The sequence below is a fragment of the Canis lupus genome, chromosome 12 (genome assembly GCF_048164855.1).
Source record: "Canis lupus baileyi chromosome 12, mCanLup2.hap1, whole genome shotgun sequence".
Taxonomy (NCBI): Eukaryota; Metazoa; Chordata; class Mammalia; order Carnivora; family Canidae; genus Canis; species Canis lupus.
Genome location: NC_132849.1, coordinates 34,997,685 through 35,018,235, shown reverse-complemented (window position 1 = coordinate 35,018,235; position 20,551 = coordinate 34,997,685). Strand labels below are relative to the sequence as shown.

Below are 20,551 nucleotides of genomic sequence, written 5' to 3'. Positions count from 1 at the left end.
TAAGGTACAGAATATGGCAAAGGATGGGATACCCCCCACCCCTGCCCCGACTCCTGCCATGGTCAGGTTACATTACAAAAGAAGCCATCTTAGCAGACTGGAGAAAGACTCCTTTTACTGGCCTTGAAAAGGTAAGCTGCCATGCTGAGGGAGGGCCAACAGAGAGGATTCTGCCAACAACCTGAGGGACCCGGAAGTGGATTTTCCCCCCAGCTGAGCCTCTGATGAGACTGCAGCCCTGACAGCTGGCTCACAGCCCAATGAGATCCTGGTGCTAAGCCCTGCCTGGACTCCCACCCCACAGAAACTGGAGGACAGTAACTAGGTGGTTTTATAAGCCACGAAGTTTGTGGTAATGTGTTACCAGCATGGAAAACTTGCACGTGCTACTTATACCATCAGAAGTGCTAAGCTAGGCAGCGTGGGGCTCCAGGTTCTCATCTTACAGATGAGAAACTCTTCTCTTAAAAATAAGCTTCTAGGGGATCCCTGGGTGGCTCAGCGGTTTGGCGCCTGCCCTTGGCCCAGGGTGCAATCCTGGAGTCCCGGGATCGGGTCCCACGTCGGGCTCCCGGCATGGAGCCTGCTTCTCCCTCCTCCTGTGTGTCTCTCTCTCTCTATCACAAATAAATAAATAAATTAAAAAAAAAAAAAAAAAGCTTCTAACGCTTCAGTCACATCAGCTGACGTGGGGAAGTTAAAACCTTTCCCGCTGCGGGAATTCCTGAGGTGGCTTGACGGAGACCTCTCCCATCGGGCTCTCTCCCACTGGCAGCCGAGCAAATAAATAAATAAATGCTCTGAGGGCTGAGTCGGGTGGCGGCTTGAAGAGAGTCAACCACGTTGGCTCTGTAGCAGCTGGAGGCTGTATGTATTTGTTCCATACTTCTCTCCTTCTGGCGAGAGTTTTAAATTCATCTCCCCATGGCAGGTGGGAAGAACTGTGCCCCGGCACCCACCAACCAGGTACCAACTAGCTCTGTTTGAGAAGTGGCTTGCACCCAGGCCCGACAAGGAAGAGAACAATGAGCCGGAGGAGAGCTAGAGCTTCGTGTGTGGGGAGGAGGCCCAGGCCGCCTGAGGGAGTTTGCACCCAGAGGGAGCTAACTTTGAAGCTGCCACCCAGGACCACACACTTGCCATCTCTCTTTCTCTTTGGTCCCAGCTAAGGCCCTGGCTCAAACAGGCTCCTTGAGGTGCTGCTGCTGTGGCCGCATAAAGGTGCCCTGAAGTTTTGCTTCCTATGTGAAGTTAGGATCCCATGGCGACATTGTGTTACTAACAGAGATGCTTGATAACGAAGAAGGGGAAATCCTGGTGTAAAGAGCCAGGCCAGTAGGTCCGGATGTTCTCTCAATTTTAACTCAAATTTGGGTCTGGTGGCAGTCACAAGTGTTACAAATCCAAAACCTAGGAGCCCAACATCAGAACTTCCTGTTAAGTGTATAACAGCCAGTTACACCCTTAACCAGCTACTCAGGGTGGCAGGTGCCGCCTTCCTGCGCCTCTGGGCACAGCACAGTGGAGGACAGCCTGCAGGAGACATCAAGACACGGAGCCCACATAAGGAGGGACAGCTGCCTTCTGGACTGGTGTCCACAGCACACTCAGCCAGGAGGACAGCTGCCATGGAAAGATACAGTGTGCCCACAGCAGCTCAGGGGCAGGGGAGGGCTGCTCGTGCTCAGCTGGTGGAGCCAGGGTTAGAGGAGGCCAGAAACTGAGGCAGGACACTTCAAACTATGCAGAAAAAGAAAAATGTCATGAAGATGCAGCCAGAGGCCGGTTCTCTGCCCTGCTGGCTGGATCACTCACACACATAGCCCTTCACTTGAACACTGGGTGAGCTGGAGAGAAGGGAGAGGAAGCACTTGCACCCGGAAGGCTCAGGGGAGGAACACCCAGCCCCTCCTCCCTGCCTGCCTGGCCACGGCCACTGCAGGCCCTTCGCCAGAGGCTGGCTTGGCCTGGTCACCTGGTCAAAGCTGGGTTTTAGGTCAGTGGCATGGACACAAAGGTGGAAAGGAAGTGTCAAAAAGGAATGAAAAGGGCTAGTGAGTGAAAGCTCCATAAGCTGCAGGCAGGGAGTCTGGAGTGCAAGAAGGGAGAAGATACCGTAAAAGGCATTTTTCTTTCTCTAAATATTTACATAGTGTTTACTGCCTGACAGGGATGTAGGCTTCTAGGACTTTGCAAATAATAATTTGTATTGAATTTCTACTATGTGCCAGTGCTATGAGCTCCCAAATACTCTAGAAATTTGTTTTTTTAAAAGGAATTTTGGACAAAAATGTCAGTTTTACAACTTTAGATGAATTGCTATTTGCGATGTAATGCTGGGGAGTGGAGCTCTGACCCCAGGCCTCTATCCTATCTATCCTCTTCCAGCTCAGGGGCAACTGTGCTTGATCCCACAAATAATCTAATAGGGAGGATTTCTTACATTGGCTGCTTCCTCCCCTCCTTTTTAGATATTTTGGGCTCCTGGGCTCATGAGCTGATGTACATCAGTGCCCCTTTCCCTTTCTGGCCTATTTTTTCCACATCTTCTCTCCCATTGTCAGTGCAGAGACCTAATGGGCAGTTTCTCCACTGGTGACGATGTGGTGTGTCCTGGGGAGGGGACATGCATGCTCCTGGGAACCACCAACACTGAATATTACTGAGAGCATCTCTGCCTTCTGGGCCCTGTTCCCACCTTGGATGCACACTAGCTCATGCATGAGAACCCACGAGGCTGCTACTATTAAAATCTCCATTTTACAAATGAGTCACTGAGGTACACAAGATGAGCCCTGAGTCACTTTGCCAAGGCTACATGGCTATAAAACACTAAGCTAAGTGGCCGGTCTCCAGAGTCTAAGGTCCCAACACTTAATGAGCACACTGGCTGGAAGTTCAGTCAGCTCCCAAATTAAGAAGGGGGTACATTCCAAAGCCTGTTCGAGATACAAATGTGTGATAACACATGGGGCTGATAAGGGTGGGGTCAGGCTTTGCACATACCAATGGTGGGAGCCCCAACAGACCCCACCCAGGTAGAAGGTGGCTTGGTAAGATCTATCAAAGCTGCAGGGCACCTGCATGCCTCAACTGATTAAGTGTCTGCCTTTGACTCATGATCCTGGGATCCTGGGATCGAGTCCTGCCTGCACTGAGCTCTTTCTTCTCCTTCAGTGGGGAGCCTTCTTCTCCCTCTCCCTCTGACTGCTGCTCCCCCTGCTTGTGCTCTGTCAAATAAAATCTTTAATTAAAAAAAAAAAACAACCCAAACTGCAAATCCTAGGCCTTCAACACCGGAATTCCACTTTCAGATTTATCTAACTTACATAGATGGGAAAGAATACATGTACGAGATTGTCAATCTAGGAACTTAAAATAGTCTGGAGTTGGAAACAACCTAATTGTCCACTGACAGAGGACTGGTTACACCAAATTAAGGTGCATCCAATACAAATGAATATTATACAGGTCTTCAAAAGGATGAAGCAGCTTTTTGTATGCTGATATAGAAAGAACTCAAGATATCTACCTTTAAAGGAAAACCAGAGAGCTGCTGAAGTACATAGATATACTTGTCTCGGCTTGTATGTCTGTAAAATCTCTCTGGAAGCATACACAGGAAACTAATAATGGTGTGGCCCACAGGGAAGAGTGATGGAATACGACAGGCAAGGGCGGGAGAGAAACTTCTCGCTATTATGATTTTGGGTTTTTGAACCATGTGAATGAATTAGCAATTAGCTATTTAAAAAAATGTGCTGCTTAGGGCTCAGGCTGCACCTTGGAGCTAATCTTATATATATAGGTCCCAAAATGCCTACTGAATCTGAGTTATTGGATCATAATGCAAACACTTCTGTGGAGGTTGTGTCCAAAAGCCAAAATCTAGGGTGGCAGCGTGTGGATGTGACCTCATAAAAGGCCTGACCTTATCTCACCGGAGCGTGGCCAAAGGACAGATCACCTCTTCCTGCAGGGACCAGGCATTCATGTAAGAGGCAGCACACTGGTGTTATCTTGCAGAATGAACAAGATCTCACAAAAGAAGGATTTTTCATCAGAAATGAGAAAAAGCAAGAGGCAAGAGACATAAGGATGCAGCAAGTGTCCATGTGGAAGGAAGCAAGGGCAAGAAGAGGTACTGGGGCGTACAGCTCCTGTTCAATGGTGGCTAGTGATGCACTGCTCTATGATGGGACGGTCCTACATGCCCAACACGAAATCCTGTTCCTGCTCACCATTTTCGGAAAAGGAGACCTGGGCTCTAGGAGGCTGCTGGCAGCTGACCCATGTGGCAGTAGACGGAGCAAGGATGAATCCCAGTGGGAAAGCCCGAGTTAGGGTGACACCTGAGAGGCTTTGCCTTCTGCCTCAAAGGAAGCGGGGATTGCTTGTTGTAGGATGGGGTGGGAGAGAGGAAGGAAGGGCTAATCGGCCAGCTGTGAACTCCTCAACCAGAATCAGTGAGCTGGCCCTCTAGGGTGTCCCACAGGCCAAATGAAGAGAATTGCTAGCCTTTCCCTATCAGTCCCGACCCTCCCAACCACCATGAACACTTAGTACAGAACCACCCACAGGATGCTGCCCACCCACACCTGGGGATTCTCCTGGGATTGCCATCATTCCTCAACTCCCACTGTCTTCCTCAAATCCAAAGACAGAAAGTGAGAGAAAAGGCAGAAAGGCAAGAAGGAAAAAGAGAGGAAGATGGAAAGAAATCTTCCCATGTGTAGCCTTTTCACAAAAACCCTCCTCTGGACCCTGAAATCTGAATGTTCAATGATTGATAATCCCTTTCTCTGAGTTCTTGGATCACTCTTTACTCCTCCCTCCCCCCCCCCTTTAGATGACACTTGAGATAATATTCATCTGGGAAATTAGAGCCCTTAGAAAACAAAGGTCCTAGTCCCTGGGCACTGGAAGAGGACAGATTTGCCAACAAAAGAGGTCAAACTTGTCACCTCTATCAAGGTGAGAGAGAATGTCTGGCAGATGTGGAGGCATGGAGTCCAGCTGCAAATGCACAGGCCCCCACTTAAATGGATTTATGAGAGCTCCAAGGGTGCCAGGATACAAAAGGACTTGAGGCGAAGTTGAAGTCATGGTCTTGATAAGAATAGCAGAGTGTCAGCCCGTCCTTCCGGCACTAGACTAGCCCATTCCATTTTCTGGTAACTGAATGAAACATAAGTGATAGTGATAATAGAAATCATCCCAGCAGTGATAATTCAATGAAAAAAAAACCCCCAAACCTGAAGCGGCCCTTTGATTCATTTCCTTACCATCCTTTTGGTAAACAGAATGATGCCCAAAAAACCAAAGCAGGGCAGGGGCCAGGAGATGGGGAAAAACAGGGTTTGTTAAGAAGTGACACATGAAAAAATCAGTTCCTGAATCACTTAAGAGTTGACTGGACTGGCAACTCATCTGAAAAGAACAAAGAGGTTTAGATTTTTAAAATTCCATTTATTTTAAGAAAGGAATGTTTGGTTTGTCTACTAATTGTTTTTAGAGTAATTCTTAGTGGAGAGAGAGGGTAAAAAAGTTCTTGCATCCTGCAAAAAAGGTTGCAGTGCTGATTTGAAACACACATGTACAAAAACAGGGACAGGTAGGGGGGTGGGGAAGGAAGCTATCCCAAGGGACCTTTGGGCTTTTTCCTTTCTTCTACTTTCGGGAAGTGATTATGTGTGCAGACTTCCCCTTTCTTGCTTAGCTGTCACATCCTTTAAGGACATTCTAGCTTCTGATCACTTTTCGCTTTGCCTCCCGTCTTCCTAGCATTCAGACACAGCACTGCCACACCACCTGGGCCCCAAGCAAAAATATGAAATGGGTCCTCCTTCAAGTCTGAACCATCAGCCCCAGTGACGGATGGTGATTCAGTTAAGAACCTCCCTGCTCCCAACCATCTTTGGGGTATTTCTCTCTGCTGCCAACAAGAAGATAACTCTACTGTAATAAGCCCTGGAAAACTGTATTTGACCTTGGACTCCACACAATATTTATTCATTGATTTTTTAAAAGATTTCTTATTTTAGAGAAAGCTGGGGGGAGGGGCAGAAGGCGAGGGAGAGAAGGTCCCAAGCAGACTCCGCACTGAGTGAGAAGCCCAACACGGGGTTGGGTCTCAGAACCCTGAGATCTCGACCTGAGATGAAACCAAGAGTCAGACACTCAACTGAATGAGCCACTCAGGAGCCCCTGAACTCCACACTTTAGAAGGAAGAAAGGTTACTTGAAACATGTTTCTGTATGTTCTGAGGAGTCCAACATGGAGACAAAGAACTTGATCATGACATGTGAGAAGCTGAAGGAGGGGAGCAGCTGAAAGAAAACTCAGATGGAGGGAAAACAAATCTTTAGGAATCTGAAGGATTAATTTAACTTGTTCTCTGAGGCCCTAGGATTACTGGGCAGAAGCTATAAGGATGTAAATTTTGGCTTCTCCAAAGGAGAAGTGGCTCCACAGTGGCTGTGGGATGTGTGACCAAGTCTGAGGACGTGGCAGGGAGCAGCCCTGATCCTAAGCTGCCTCTGGGGGCACGGCGGTCGGTGTTTTGTCCCTGCTCATTCTCAGTCTCCGAACCGGGAAAACTATCACCGCTCATTTCTTCATGGACTCCTGTCACATTCACCTGTGAAAACGCTTACACACTTTACCTAGAAGACTTTCCATTTGAAGATGGCCATGTTATTACTAATTGAGGGACAACGAGCCAACCTTCTGGATCAGAAACAGTAAAGTTACCACAGTGTAGGCACTCATGCCAGTCCTTTTGCAAACCTCTGTAAGACAGCTTCTCTGAATCAGACAAAGAATTTGAAATTCATGGAAAAAAATAAAGTCATAGCGTTAAGAAGTTTCACATTGAACTTCAATCAATATCTATGATGGAAAAAAATGTTACCAGAGAACACCCAATAAACAGCATCCTGAGGGGATGCTTTTCATATTTTTAGTCCATTTACTCCACCCAGGAGAAGATAAGAAGATGCCATTTCTATTTTTAGATTCTTATCCTCTCCCCTATCATCCAAACTGAGGAGGACATAGCTAGATGCTACAGACTGTGAAACTCTATGAGCTCCACCCCCAGCTGCTCAACTTTCATGAAAATGAACTTATAGCCAGACTGAGCAGGCTCTATTTTGTGGACCCACTCAAAAAGTCTAATGCATCTCACCTTCGCTTATTTATAAATGGACTTCTCGTTTATGATTCAGCAACAGCTTGTATTTATTTTGCTTTTACGACCTGCTTTGTAGAAACCCACAAAATACCATATGGGAGACTCACTACTAATTTGTGTACACACCTCACATTTATAGGATCTAATTGAACTGGTTGAAAGATTTTTTAGAAGCAAAATTGGAAGACGGCACATCAACCTCACAAGTCTGCACTTTTGAAGATAGGCCATCAAACACCCTTTCTCCCTATTAAACTTGGTTATTGGGGAGGACTCGATATGGGAATGGATTCCTGGCAGTTGGAGCAAGGCAGGAGGACAGGTTCTCTCAAGATGCCTAGCTCACTTATCACTAGTTTTACATGGAGCACAGTGTCAGGCTTCATCCGATGGACCAAGGTAGACACTGTAGTTTGGTGGATGTGAATCAAATGACCCCATTACCATGAACTGCCTGCATGGTTCCATAACTAATGCATCCCACCTGATCTGCGAAGCTCAACGACATTATCAATACTGAAAGAGAACTTGACCCCAGAGTTTCGGCCTCTTGATTACTCTATTTCCCTAACAGGGTGAAAGGACAGATATAGGATTTTCCATGTCATTCTCTCAGCCTGCTTGGACCCTTGATAATCATTCATTTTCACCGGATGGGCTGAAACATGGCTTCTCCACATCATACCAGCACTGGGTGTATTTGGAAGCTGGCAGTGGCCATTCCCTTCTCCACCCACTTCCAAGGCAGGCTCTCCTGTGTTATTTGTACATAAATAGCTGTACACAAATATTTGTTCAATAAATGAATGAACATTCCCCTCCCCCCACCACACCAGATTGAGTGCTCTTCTATGGACACTAATTGGTTCTTCTCTTTTTGCCTCCCACTACACAGAGCACACGGTAAACATTAAGTCAAGAAGTTTTAAAATCCATAACCCCTGCTACCCTTCCCTCATGAATGATGAGGTGGTCTGCTCCCAGGTGCCAACAACCAGTCCAAGCCTATAGGGGATCCTCTAGGAAGCAGCAAGTTTGAAATGCCTGTTTCTCAAAGGAATTTATACTTGTGATAGGAGTGGCTAACCTCTGAGTGTTTGCCATGGACCAGGTAGGTATCAGAACACATCTCTTAGGAAGCAATCTTAGACTATGCCCATATAACAGCTAAAGCCGTGGAGGAGCTAGAATTTTTGCCACCATCGGGCTCCAAAGTCTGTGCTCTTCATTGCTGCTGGTTGGCTAATGTGACGATTTGCATGCAAGTGAGTTTATTTTATTTTATTTTTTAAATTTTTATTTATTTATGATAGTCACACAGAGAGAGAGAAGGGCAGAGACACAGGCAGAGAGAGAAGCAGGCTCCATGCACCGGGAGCCTGACGTGGGATTCGATCCCGGATCTCCAGGATCACGCCCTGGGCCAAAGGCAGGCGCCAAACCGCTGCGCCACCCAGGGATCCCTGCAAGTGAGTTTAGAATGGGATGGCCACTGCAGGTTACCTGCCTTGAGGTCTGACAGGATGAAGAAGAAATGATACACTGTGATCTCAACACTAACAAGAGGCAGGGATAATAACTTCTTCACCTTGTCGGGAGCCAAGAATGAATAAAATGGTCCTAGACAGCAGCCAATAGAATTTTGTCAAAAAGAATCTCAAAAGGAATTTGACTTGATGTAAAAAAACAAACAAACAAAAGATTAAAATTTTGCAGTAATAAAAGCCCCCTGAGGCTCAGGGAAAAAAAACAAACATCCTGTTCTAGAAAATAGTGTTCAGTGCTGTTAATTCTTTTCCCAGAGGAAGCACGTGCACCGGGCCGCACAAAACCACCATGTGGCTTTCACTGGGGACAATGGCTCCCTTCCCTCACTGGGGACACTTCACTTCCCCCGTAGCTTTCTGAAACTAAGAACCCTGTGTTCCTTACATGGAATGTCCTCCCACCTTCTTACCATCAACCCCTACTCATAACATCCCCCAAGGTCCGCTTTTAGTCACTTCCTTCCCAGAGAAATTCTCTAACTCCCCTCACGCAATCCAGGCTCAGTACTGCACTGGCCAAGGTTTTCTTAGGACTCCTATGTTATTATTTTTTTGTTTTCTGGTTTTGTGATTTTATATCTGTTATCTCCAAGTAGGTGCTAAGCTCAGTAAGAATAATATAGACAAAGGTACTATGAGTAAAAGCTACTGTTGATAAAAATCTCCTCTTTACGACAGATCCCCTACAGAGCCTCCTCCTGGCCTATGAATACCAGAAGGCCTCATATTTTATTGAATAAAAGCCCTTTGAGTACTCCCTCCATCCATCCGCTAGACCCCAGGTCTGCAAATTATAGTCAACGTGCCAAATCCAGACCTTGGCCTGTTTGTGTAAATAAAGTTTTATTAGAACACATGCATGCCGATTCATTTATACATTGTCTATAGTTCAGTAGTTCTCAACTGAGGGTGCTATAACATCCCCCACCCAGGTGTCATTTGGCAATGTACAGAGATATTTTTGATTCTCATGACTGGGGGGTGCTGGTGCTATTGACATATAATGGGTGGGGCTAGCGGTGATGCTAAACATTCTACAATGCACAGGACAGCCCTCCAAACAAACAATTGTATGGCTCTAATTCTCAGTAGTGCTGGGGTTGGGAAACCCTAGCAGAGATGCTTTCAAATGACAAGGTCAGAGTTGAGTAGTTATGACAGACTATGTGACCTTCTAGGTCTAAAATATGAACTTACCCCTCAGCGAAAGTCTGAGCCCCTATCTTAGATATGGCATTTCCACAGGGTTGGATGGTTGTTGTCGATCCCCCCAACCCTCAACAATTCCCCCTGTAATCACAACCATGCATGTGGCTTCAACTTTCCCCTCTAACAATAACTTCCACATCAGTGTCTTTAGCCCACATAACTTAACTCTCAAGTTAACTACTCAAGGTAGCTCTGTAGACCAGGGCCAGCCGATGACAAGATTTTAAAGAAATCAAAAGTGAGCTACTGGAAACCTTTGACAATGCTGTAACAATCAACACGGCCAGTGGATTTTTCTCCTTGGATAGGCTCCCGACAAGTTTGGGAGCTGTGTAGCATTTGGCTCACAGGGGAGCTGGTTGTGTGCCCAAGGGCTTACTGTGCACACTAGTATCAGTAGACAGTGGACTGGAAATTAGAAAATACATACTAAAAAAAACCCTGCTCCTTCACAAATAGCATCAGGCTTTTCTCCCCTAGTTTTTTTAGACTTCACCTGGCTCCCCCCAGGCACTTCCTGTTCAACCCAGCCCACAGGCTGTACCATCTTTCCTCCTGCCTACCCTGGTATAGGCCTCCTGTACTGTCCTCTCAGTAAAGGGCAGGAAGTCACCCAACTCCAAAACCCGGTTGTCACCCCTACTTCTTCCCCTGCCGTGTTCTTCACATCAAGGCCCACTGATATCTCCCATCGCCAATCCCACTGTCTCAGCCTTTTCTAGCCCTCGAGATCACTCTCCAGCATAAGGGTATTGGCCTCCCCATCTGTCTCCTGCCTCCAACCTTGTCTCCTAGAGTTAGCCAGCTACTGTGCCCAAGTGACCTAATCACTCTCAGTCTTCAACCCAGGCCCACCCAACAGCCTGGTTATAAAATGACTCCTGTGAGGCTGGGTTTTGCAGTCTGGGTCCTGCCCACCCCTGCAGCTCATATTTCCCACTAGCTCCCCATGGCCTCTCTTATACCTTGCTTATACCTCAAACCCACCAAATGTCACATTATACTGTAATCACTACTGAGTCTCCTACGAGGCTGCCTTCTTTGGGAGAGAGACAACTAGATTTAATTCAGAGTTGGCACTGAACAAATGTTTGTTGAATGAACAAATAGGAGAGTTTGAAAGAGACTGCCTTGCACTTCCTTCCCTGCCCAGCCTGCTGAAAATGCATGATGGAGTCTTTCTATGAGTCCTACGGGAAAATAAATAAATAAAATCATTAAACAATGGAGCAGTGGCCTCTTGTGCAAAGGCTTTCTTTCCTTGTTTCCACCTGTAAGACATTTTAACCTTTCTCTATCCATGTAGGCTAAGAATCTCACAGCCTATCACTGCAAGCCCCAGTAATTCTGCAGGCTTTTAGAGATCTTTGGGATTAAGGCAAAGAATATTTGTTATCATGCTGTTTGAGAGGGAAAGGGCTTCTATCCTTGACTGCAATGTGCAAATAGCGTCTCAGAGAAACGGGCAAGACTCAAGAATAAATTGACAATATGTTTCCCTGAATGCAGACTCGCTAGTTATATGGAGGCCCTGGAGAAACTATGAGCTCGCTCTCCTGACCTTTCTTTTCAAAAGGAAATGGGTTAAGGGGGAAAATTTGGATCATTTGGCCCAAGAGGTACAAAGAAACCTGACAAAACTATGATGGACATTTTATAGGAAAGGATTGCTTTAAGTATTAATTGGGACTAGCACAGAGAGCACATAAGAAAAATACTTATTGAATGAATGAATATCCTGGCAAACAAAACAGCAGACAGGGCTCTCTCACTGTGGTTCTAGCCTGAGGGGAGAAGACAGCTGGCCTAAAACTTGCTGCCAAGCTTGCATGATCCTTCTAGAACTCCAGACACACATGGGTGCCAGCTATCTGCTCTGGAAATTGAGACAATTACTCCAAGCCTGCTTCTCTTACAGGTGCCTACCAGAGCTGAGTGCTGCACAACACAAACCATCATCTTCATACCAAATGAAAAGCCAGAGCATCCCCTGAAATTCAAATGAAGTAGGCGAAGCATGCTATTGACAAAAAACCAACTTTCATTTTCTCCTTAAATGCTATCTGCAGCAGTCAGCAATAAAATGGTTTGTGTGTCCACCCTGTGAACCATCTCCACCACTGGAAGGGGTCCCCACCACCAGCCTGCTCCGAGGATCATTTCTTCCTCTGATGTGGGGCTGGCCTCTCCTATAAGCGTACAAGCAAGCGTCCTTTCCTCTCCAGAGGCAACTCTCTCTGTCTTGAGAACAAGTGGGGACTTCCTGGAGTTGGGAAAATGGATCAAGCGTTACTGATCAGATAAAGAAAACTGCTCAGGGCCTCTAGCTATTTTCTTTAAATGTCTGGTAAACTGTCAGGTGAGAGGGAATCTGGAGGGTCCCAAGGAAAGAACAAGGCATGTGATGCAAGTTCATAGCGAGGCCAGGTGGGGCTGTGTCTGAGGAAGGAGTCTAAAACAACTCGAGTTAATCAGCTTGAAGAAAGGGAGAGGCTTTCCCCGCTGAGTCTGAGATCTGGAGTCAGGATTCCAGGGGTGGGGGGCGGGGGGAGGACGCATTCCTGCCCCGGGGAAGTTAGGGTAGCTGGCCCGGAGGCCACACTCCTAACTTAAAGGAGCCGTCCCTGGCCAGGGTGTGCCAGCTACGCTGACATACAGGCTGACATACAGGCTGAGACAATCAGAGACTTGTGTGTGAGATTTATCTGTCCTCAGTATTACAGATGAGGTACTTTATGACAGGGGTTCTTCACGGCGTAGGGCCAACTTCTACCCCTCCCTTCCTCCTCTTTCACAAAAAAAAAAAAAAAAAAAAAAAAAAAAAAAAAAAAAAAAGAAAGAAAGAAAGAAAAAAGAAAGATCTAAAATCTGTTAATATACCAGGTTTATATTTTCTTTCTTTGCTTTGGGTAGAAAAAAGAAGTTTGAGGGAGACTGGGCCAAGAAGGAGGACTCGTGTTTTCTGTCATTCAACTCTTGGGGCCTGAGTTTCATCTTGTCAGAACGAGAGGGTGGCCTGAAACAAGGACCCCTTCCATCTATGAGATGTTGTTAGGGTCTGTGATTCTATGTCTGCAGAAACATCTGGTGTCCAGGGAATTTTAAGGAAAAAAAAAATACTTTTTAAGAAAGTTCACTAAGACTGCCCTTAGAGTCAAAATACTGGTTACCAGCTTATAAAATGTTCATCATCTATTCCCATCCTTCTCGGTACCAAATTAAGGGTGCAAAGCAATGCCAGTAATTTTCTCTGGGAGCCTCAGCGTACTTATCCACACAGTGGGGACAGTAGTAATGTCTTCTCGGGAGGAGAAAACACACGTACCGCTTGACAAAGTTCCTTTAGGCTGTGAGCTGGCAAATCAGCAACTATTACTAATTATTCCAAGAAACTAGAGCAAGACAGGCTGCAGGTTCACTGTTGGGATGTTTCTCCAATCTTATTTCCTTGGGATCTGGTCATGTACGTAACCTGATTGTTTAAGTAGTGTGAAAGCCCCCCAGATGTGTTGGTTCCAAGCATAATTCCTCATTCTGAGAAAAAACTGGACTTGGAAAGAAGTCCCGGACCGTTTCCCTCCCCACGCTGCCCCAGGGACTTGCCAGGCAGCATCCACCTGGCTGGCAAGGGAAGCCCCACCTGCCCCCTCAGGGCAGGCCACGGCCAGAGGTTTCCCCACCAGGAAGACAGAACAAAATCCACCCGTGAACAGAAACTTCATATTAAACTTACAGGAAGCCAAAAAAATCAACATTACTGTGGAAGACACTGCACTCTGAAGCCATCTGAGGGCAAGAAAACACTTTGCAATTTGGTGCTATGACACGCACACACTGGCACAGGTGGCTCGAGCTGACGGACGCAGTGAGAAGTGGGCTTCGGAGAGAGAGGCTGCCTTTGTCCAGCCCCTGGTTGGGATCAGAGGCTCCCACACAAGGACCTTACTCGCCTCAGTCCTGGGCTGACACAGGGCACGAGCAGCCACCATGGCACCTGGGCGCGAGAGAGCTCTGGCACAGGTGGAGCTCCCCCGCCAAGAAGACTCACAGGAAGATCTGGTGCCAGCCTGCTTCTCAGAGCACCTTGCATCATCCTCACCACCAGACCGAAGGACCCGAGGTGCCTCCCTGGGGATGTGAACAGTCTGTAGCCTGGGAAAGGGTAACTTGACTAGAGCAGGATTTGAATGTGCTGCTAAGTGAAAATGACTTCTGGCCTGACAACACGAAGAGAAGACCATGCCATAGGCAGAATCATGTCACAGGCTAGGACGAGACTGTCTGCTTTTCCGTTAGGTCTGCTGGAAGAAGATGAAAGCTGATATAAAAAAAATAATAATAAAAAAATAAAAAAAAATAAAAATAAAATAAAGTAAAGTAAAGTAAAAGAAAAGAAAAGAAAAGAAAAGAAAAGAAAAGAAAAGAAAAGAAAAGAAAAGAAAAGAAAGCTGATATAAACTAAGCTCAGTCCCTACTTTCAAGGAGCCGGCAATAAATGATCTTTTACATGCAGTTAAGTATTAGAATTCAAAATATAAGACACTGTGGAAATGCCTCTGCTACAAGGGGAGAAGGAGTAAGAGACTGACAGCAGTCCAGAGCTAGAGAAGAGTCTGGAAAAAGTCCATCTGCTTCCTCTGCACCCACATCCCTCCCCTTCCCCTGCTTCACAGATGAAGGGGCACAGCCAACCCAGAGAAGGGTCGGGGTGTGCCTTGTGACACAGCCGCTCAGTCAAGGGCTTAGAGCCTTGTCTCCTGCTGTGTTAAAATCAATGTTATGTGTCTGAACTGACCCTTGGCAAAAAAAAAAAAAAAAAAAAAAAGTTAAGAAAGTAAATTAATTAAAAGGGAAAGAAATCAAATATGTTCTAAATAGCAAAGCCACATTAAGCCAAAAAAGCCTTGTTTAAAAAATGTGTGTAGCCAAAATGATTATAATGAATTTGAACAGAACAGGTCTTTTTCAACTAAACACACAGTGATTTATCATTGGTGTGATGTGTCCACAAATATGACCTTCGAGCTGTCACCAGAACATGACAGATTCCCGAACGTGTAAGCTGTCTAAATAGAGACTTGACTTTGAAGTTCTCTGCCTTGCACACTGGCTCAGGTTGCTTTGCTGCAGATCTGCACTGGTCTGTTTTTTAACCCAGAGTTTTATACTATTAGTAGTTAAGAGTGCTATGCTGATAGATGTCACTGATCTGGGCTCCCTGGATGCTACAGCTAGAGGTGATCCAGCACCAAACGCCTCACTGAAGAGATGAGAGAAAGACCCTAAAGTCCATTACACCTGGATCAGTGCTAAGACCAGAACCTATTGTCTCACATCCAGGACCTTTGTGATGGTTTCCTTCGGTTTTGCATTAATTTAATCAAATACCAAAATGACAGGGGTGCTTACATCTTCTAGTGTGTTTTTGTGGCTGGCTCTAACCCTATGGTTCTCTAATCTCTTCATCCTTGGGTTTCTTCTGCTCTGGAGGGCAGGCTGCAGTGTGTGGCTTCTGTCTCTGGCTCAATTACTCCCAGAGTGTGTTTCCTGCCAGACTAACCCCACCAGCTGCTCTGTGGGCTAATGATTTGAGAGACTCTGGACATCGTCTCCCTGTGGAGATTCACCGAACACAGTGACATATTAAATGGTCTGGAAAGTCCTGCAGAAAGGGACCTTAATCAAACTAGTTTCCCATAGAATCCTTTTCTGATGCTATTCCTACCTCAGGGTAGAGTTAGGTGGTGCTATACTAGCTCACTGCAGATGTATTACCACTGCAACAGGGTTTAACAAAGAACCAAAAGCTAGAAGGTGAATAATGACTTTTTCATATGCAAACAAAACCCAAATCACTGAAAGCAAGTTCTTCTGATCTCAAATTTGAGACTCAAGGATTCTACTATTAATCCATGACGTGGGTGAACAATAAGGATTCATCAAATACTAATTTGGAACTCACTAGCTTTCAAATTCATCAGTTTGCTTGGCTATTCAGAAACAGAACTATTAAACTATCAAGATTCATATTATAAAACTGTGGTTTCATTTTAAAAATGGCTTTTCCACCAGAGGTACTGTCGAACTCAGCCCATCATCATGAGACACTGGTGAACTTGGCATTGAAGAAGTGTATCAAGGCCAAGGAAGGCATTCTTTTCTTTTCTTTTTTTTTTTTTTAAAGAAAAGAAACATACCAGACTATTGCTGTAAAACTATTTGGCTATTTATATTATTTATTCTGGTTTGTGGGGGTACTGTTTTGTTTTGTAACCTTTAAACGGGGCAGGAGAAGGGCAGATTCCAAATGGAGGCAGACAGCTCAAAGGCTACTGCTCTTGGTTTTGAGTTAACCTGAGTTATTCTGGGCCACACTTTCCAGAACCCCTACTTCGGTCTGAGCAGCCTCCCCCAGCTAATCACAATCCCACAAGTCCAAGACAGCGGAGGCCAGGCCAGCCCCCACGGGTTATCCAGGGCACCTCTGGTAGGTTTCCCAGGCCTCCTTGCTCTATCTGTCATACCAGAAGCTTATCTGGCAGGACCCTGGGCATGTGCAGTGGAACTGTAATGAGGCCTGACTTCCACCAAGGAGAGAACCTTCCTGCCCAGCTTATTGGCGGCTCCTGCCACTTGCTTAGCACCTCCTGAAGCAGTGTCTTTATGAAACACGAATTAAAGTCCACTAGTGCCAGGGGATGACAGGACCAGGCCCTGTGGATGTGGTCACTGGCCTGAAGGAGGTGAGCATCCAGCCTGGTTACGGGACACCTGCAAGCCCTGGTTCTTCAAAACTTGAATGCAAGGATGTGGTCCACACTGCACTCCACTTCATCCCTGGCCCCGGAAATTCTCTGCTCCTGGATGTTGCAGGGTTCTTTTTTTCCTCTTCATTTCTTAGTCCTACGTTTTCATGTAGCAAATCTCTTCATTTATGGTATAAATGAAACGCTCAGGTTAATTCTAGCAGTTTGAAGCTGGATCCACTGCAGAAGAAGACTGTTGCTATACCTGTGAGATTAAACTATTTTCAAAAATGAAACCATTCATATGGTATTCCCCTGGGCTGGCAATTACTGCCATCTTCCTTTGGATAGAGAGTACTACGAAATGAGTTCTCTGCCAAAAGCCAAAAACCCTCAGAAGAGTCAGATTTAAGAGCCTCCTTGCCCCTTCTCCCTAGTGGTGGGGGTGTGGTATTTAGTACAAGGTCAATTAGACCTGAATTCAAACCTAATTCTGCTACTTACTCAGCTGTGTGGCCTTGGCCGAGTCACTAAACATTTCTGAGGCTGCGTTCTCATCCTGAACATAACAATACTATCTACCTCAAAGAGTAGTTATGGATATTAAGCAAGAGAGCCAGTATTAAGCACCTAGGAAAAAAAATGAAAGCATCAACCTTTTTTGTGCTTATTCTGGACCGGGTACTTGTCAGTGCATTACATTTTTTTTTTAATTCATTTCACTCTCATTGTAATATTATTACCTCTATTTTATAATTGTTAAACTGAGGTATGCAATAAGTAATTTGCTCCAAGTCGCACAGGTATTAAGTGCCAGAGACAGGCTATAAGCCCAGGGCAGCCTGACTCAGTGAGGCTTCTTAACCTCAGGGTTTTCTCCTCATCTCCCTACCCTAAAGAGGTGCTGACATTCACGCAGGATTAGCCACTCCTGCATGCCAATTAAATTGCATATGCATATTTAGGTAGGTTCCTTTTACTGTAATTTTGGTCAAGTACAGAACAGGTCTGCCCTCAGCTTCCACATCTATAAAAAGAGGATATTAACAGTTTTCCTTCACAGCATGATTGCTAGAAATAGATGAGTTAAATCGAGGTAAAGGGCTGAACAGAGTGCTTGGCATTTACAACAGGCCCCATGTAGGAAGTGCCTTTATCATCCAAAGTCCTGAACAATGCGATGTAATAGCAGAATTCACTTGGTAAAGGAGATTTTGTACCTGGCTATCCTTGTTCTCTGGCAAATGTATGGCATTTAAAAATAGACCGAAGTTCTTATTTAATCAATAAGTAATCAGGTCCACAGGATTCTGGTTAGAAAGAAATTAGGCCAGGCTGAAATGAAATTAGACCAAAAATAAGAATTTTAGTAATTAAAAGGAAAACATCAGAGCAGTCTTTCTGGAGGGTGCCTTCAGATTATGAATTGTACTGTACCCATTGGACAAATGCTATGGCTACTGGGCACGGAGCTTGTGAAAAATTTATGGCCTGGTAAAAATCTTTGGGTGATATAGGTTAAAACAACTTTATCCCCACTGCCATTGAATACCATGAATTCTAGAAGCAAAAAAGGGCAGCTTTTGTGAACATGTTGGACATAAAACAATACACCACATTAAAGGAAAAGCTGGACAGCAGATAGACAAACTAGCTCATGTGAGCACTCCAGCAATAATTTTTAGGGCTTTGTATTTACTTCTCTTGCACATTTAGATTTGCAATGAAAAGCAAAAGAAAGAAAGAAAGAGCAACACTCCTTACTTTAGCTGTCTTTACATGTTACATTCAGATAGAAAACAGAATTTCACTGCTCAGATTTGGAGGGAAGGGGGAGCTCATCTTATTTCACGTCTGTAGCTGCTGCCACAGCCACAGCACCATGTTCCAATCATGGAATTCATAATGTAAATCTCTTGCAGATGATACCACTGGAAAACAGAAACTGCCATGGATCCAGAAACACATCCAAATTTCTGTAAAGTTCTTATCTGAGAGCCCAGAGGCTGGTACTCAGTGTTTTTCGTTCAGTGAGTGAGGCCCATTGGGAAATCTACATTCTTTGGGAGACTTAAGAAGAACTTTCAACCATTCTTTGACTATACAAATACCTGCTATCCCTTCTTCCACATGTGACAATGCTGAACGTTTCACAACTGCCCCAACTTATCTCTTGAACGTTTAAATCTATACTGAAAAGGGTTTGTGTCACACACATACAGTCTAGCTTATTCTTTAACTGTCAATCAGAGCCCATACAAATTACAGGTGGTGTCAAAGAGAAGACCTCTAGAACCGTCCAGAAAAAAAAGGAGAAGTTGCATTTCTTGGTTGTTAGACACAAGATCTTTCCTAAGTTAGAACATTATAGGGAATCTTTTAAATCACCTTAGGGATACCCCTGGGGCATCATCACAGCTTCACGTTGAGCCTTTTGTCTCCCTGTGATGTGGGGGGGGGGGGGGGGGGAGTCTCCAAGACTGGCTTTGCTATTCAAATACAGACATCTGCTGCACTCCTAATTCCTCCTTCTCTTTAAAAGGCAGCACCCCCAAGAAACTCTTGAATATTGTGAGGCCTAAAAGTTGGGGGTGGGGAGGAAATCTTTGTCTCCCTAACACATTCATCAATTCCCTCCTCCTTCCCAGCACCTCCCTCCCCAGAACCCCCTACACCCTCAGGACACATAAGCAGCGACTCCCCCAAATACACAAGGGCTGGAAAGATTCATGTTGCAATACCCTCCTGACATTCCTCTTCCCGCCCTCATTTTAATTCACTCACTTTTCTTTTTTTTTTTTTTTCTTTTTAAACAAAATGTAATTACTTGACTGTCAGCCTGGGCTGCACTCTGGGGCTTTTACTCTTTTCAACACAGCTGCGCTTCGGGCTTTGATGCTGCTGTCCACGCAGCTTGTCCCAGCCACAGCCTGGCTCTCGGTAATTCAACATTCAAGTGCATATTTATTTTTAAACTGACCTCTCCTAGACTGTACAGTATAAAGGAGGTCCTGCCAAAAAATATGCTACTTTCTATTTATAAGATGAAACACATGCCTCCCAAAGTCGAGAGGAGGATGGAGTACAATAATTCATAACAAAAAAATGACTGGCCAGATCCATTCGTCCTCACATGTCTGATACTTGTCTGTGTCAAGACAGTTTCAAGGAGAAAGAAAAAAAAAATCTTGAAAACGGTTCAGCTGTTCAGAAACCACAAAAAAAAAAAAAAAAAAATTAAACAGCCAGACCTGCAGGTTGGATGGAGCTGCAGCCAGTGCCCCCGTGTCAAGGGGGGCGAGGGCACCCGGCGGGCACTGCCCCGGCAGAGCGGCACGGGGCACCCATGTGCGGCCCTGGTGCCCACCCACGACGGGAGCGGAGCGGCGGCCATGTGCGGTTTGTTCTCCGATGGAAAAACGCAATCCGCGCCCAGAATGGCTGTCAATAGCTCGGCGGGTGCAGTGCAGCCGTGCAGCCCCGCCCTGGAAAGCGGTGGCCGCGGACGGAGGGGCCCCGCGTCTCGGCCGCGCCGCCCGAACCCCTCCCGGTTTGCTTTAGGTCCCCTGGGGTCCCTGAGACACCAGCCGGGAAGGCGACGCGCTCGGAGCGCCCCGCGCACGCCGGAAGCGGCCACCACCGCGGATCCGAGCCGCTCTCGGGCAAGGAGGAAGGCGCCCCGGGCAGGCAGCAACTCACCGGCCACCCCGACGATCCCAGCCGCGGCCCCAGAGCGGGACCCGCGCAGCCCCGGCCCGCGGACCCGGCCGCACCTCGCAGCGCCGGGCACGGGGAGTGGGCGAGAGGGCGCCCGAGGCGGCGGGCGTCCAGGCTCTGCCCCCGCTGCAGCCCC

General features: G+C 46.2%; 1 protein-coding gene across 3 annotated transcripts in view; it reads right to left on the bottom strand.

The window, feature by feature from the left end:
- The window catches only part of CDC42EP3 (CDC42 effector protein 3), a 23,531-nt gene extending 2,980 nt beyond the window's left edge, over nucleotides 1-20,551 (bottom strand). The window contains exon 1 of one of the 3 annotated variants that reach the window (XM_072770499.1): nucleotides 20,398-20,551. The gene's annotated coding sequence lies outside the window, so the exon portion shown is untranslated. The remainder of the gene's footprint in view (nucleotides 1-20,397) is intronic. The other 2 variants (XM_072770501.1, XM_072770500.1) reach the window with 2 other exon arrangements.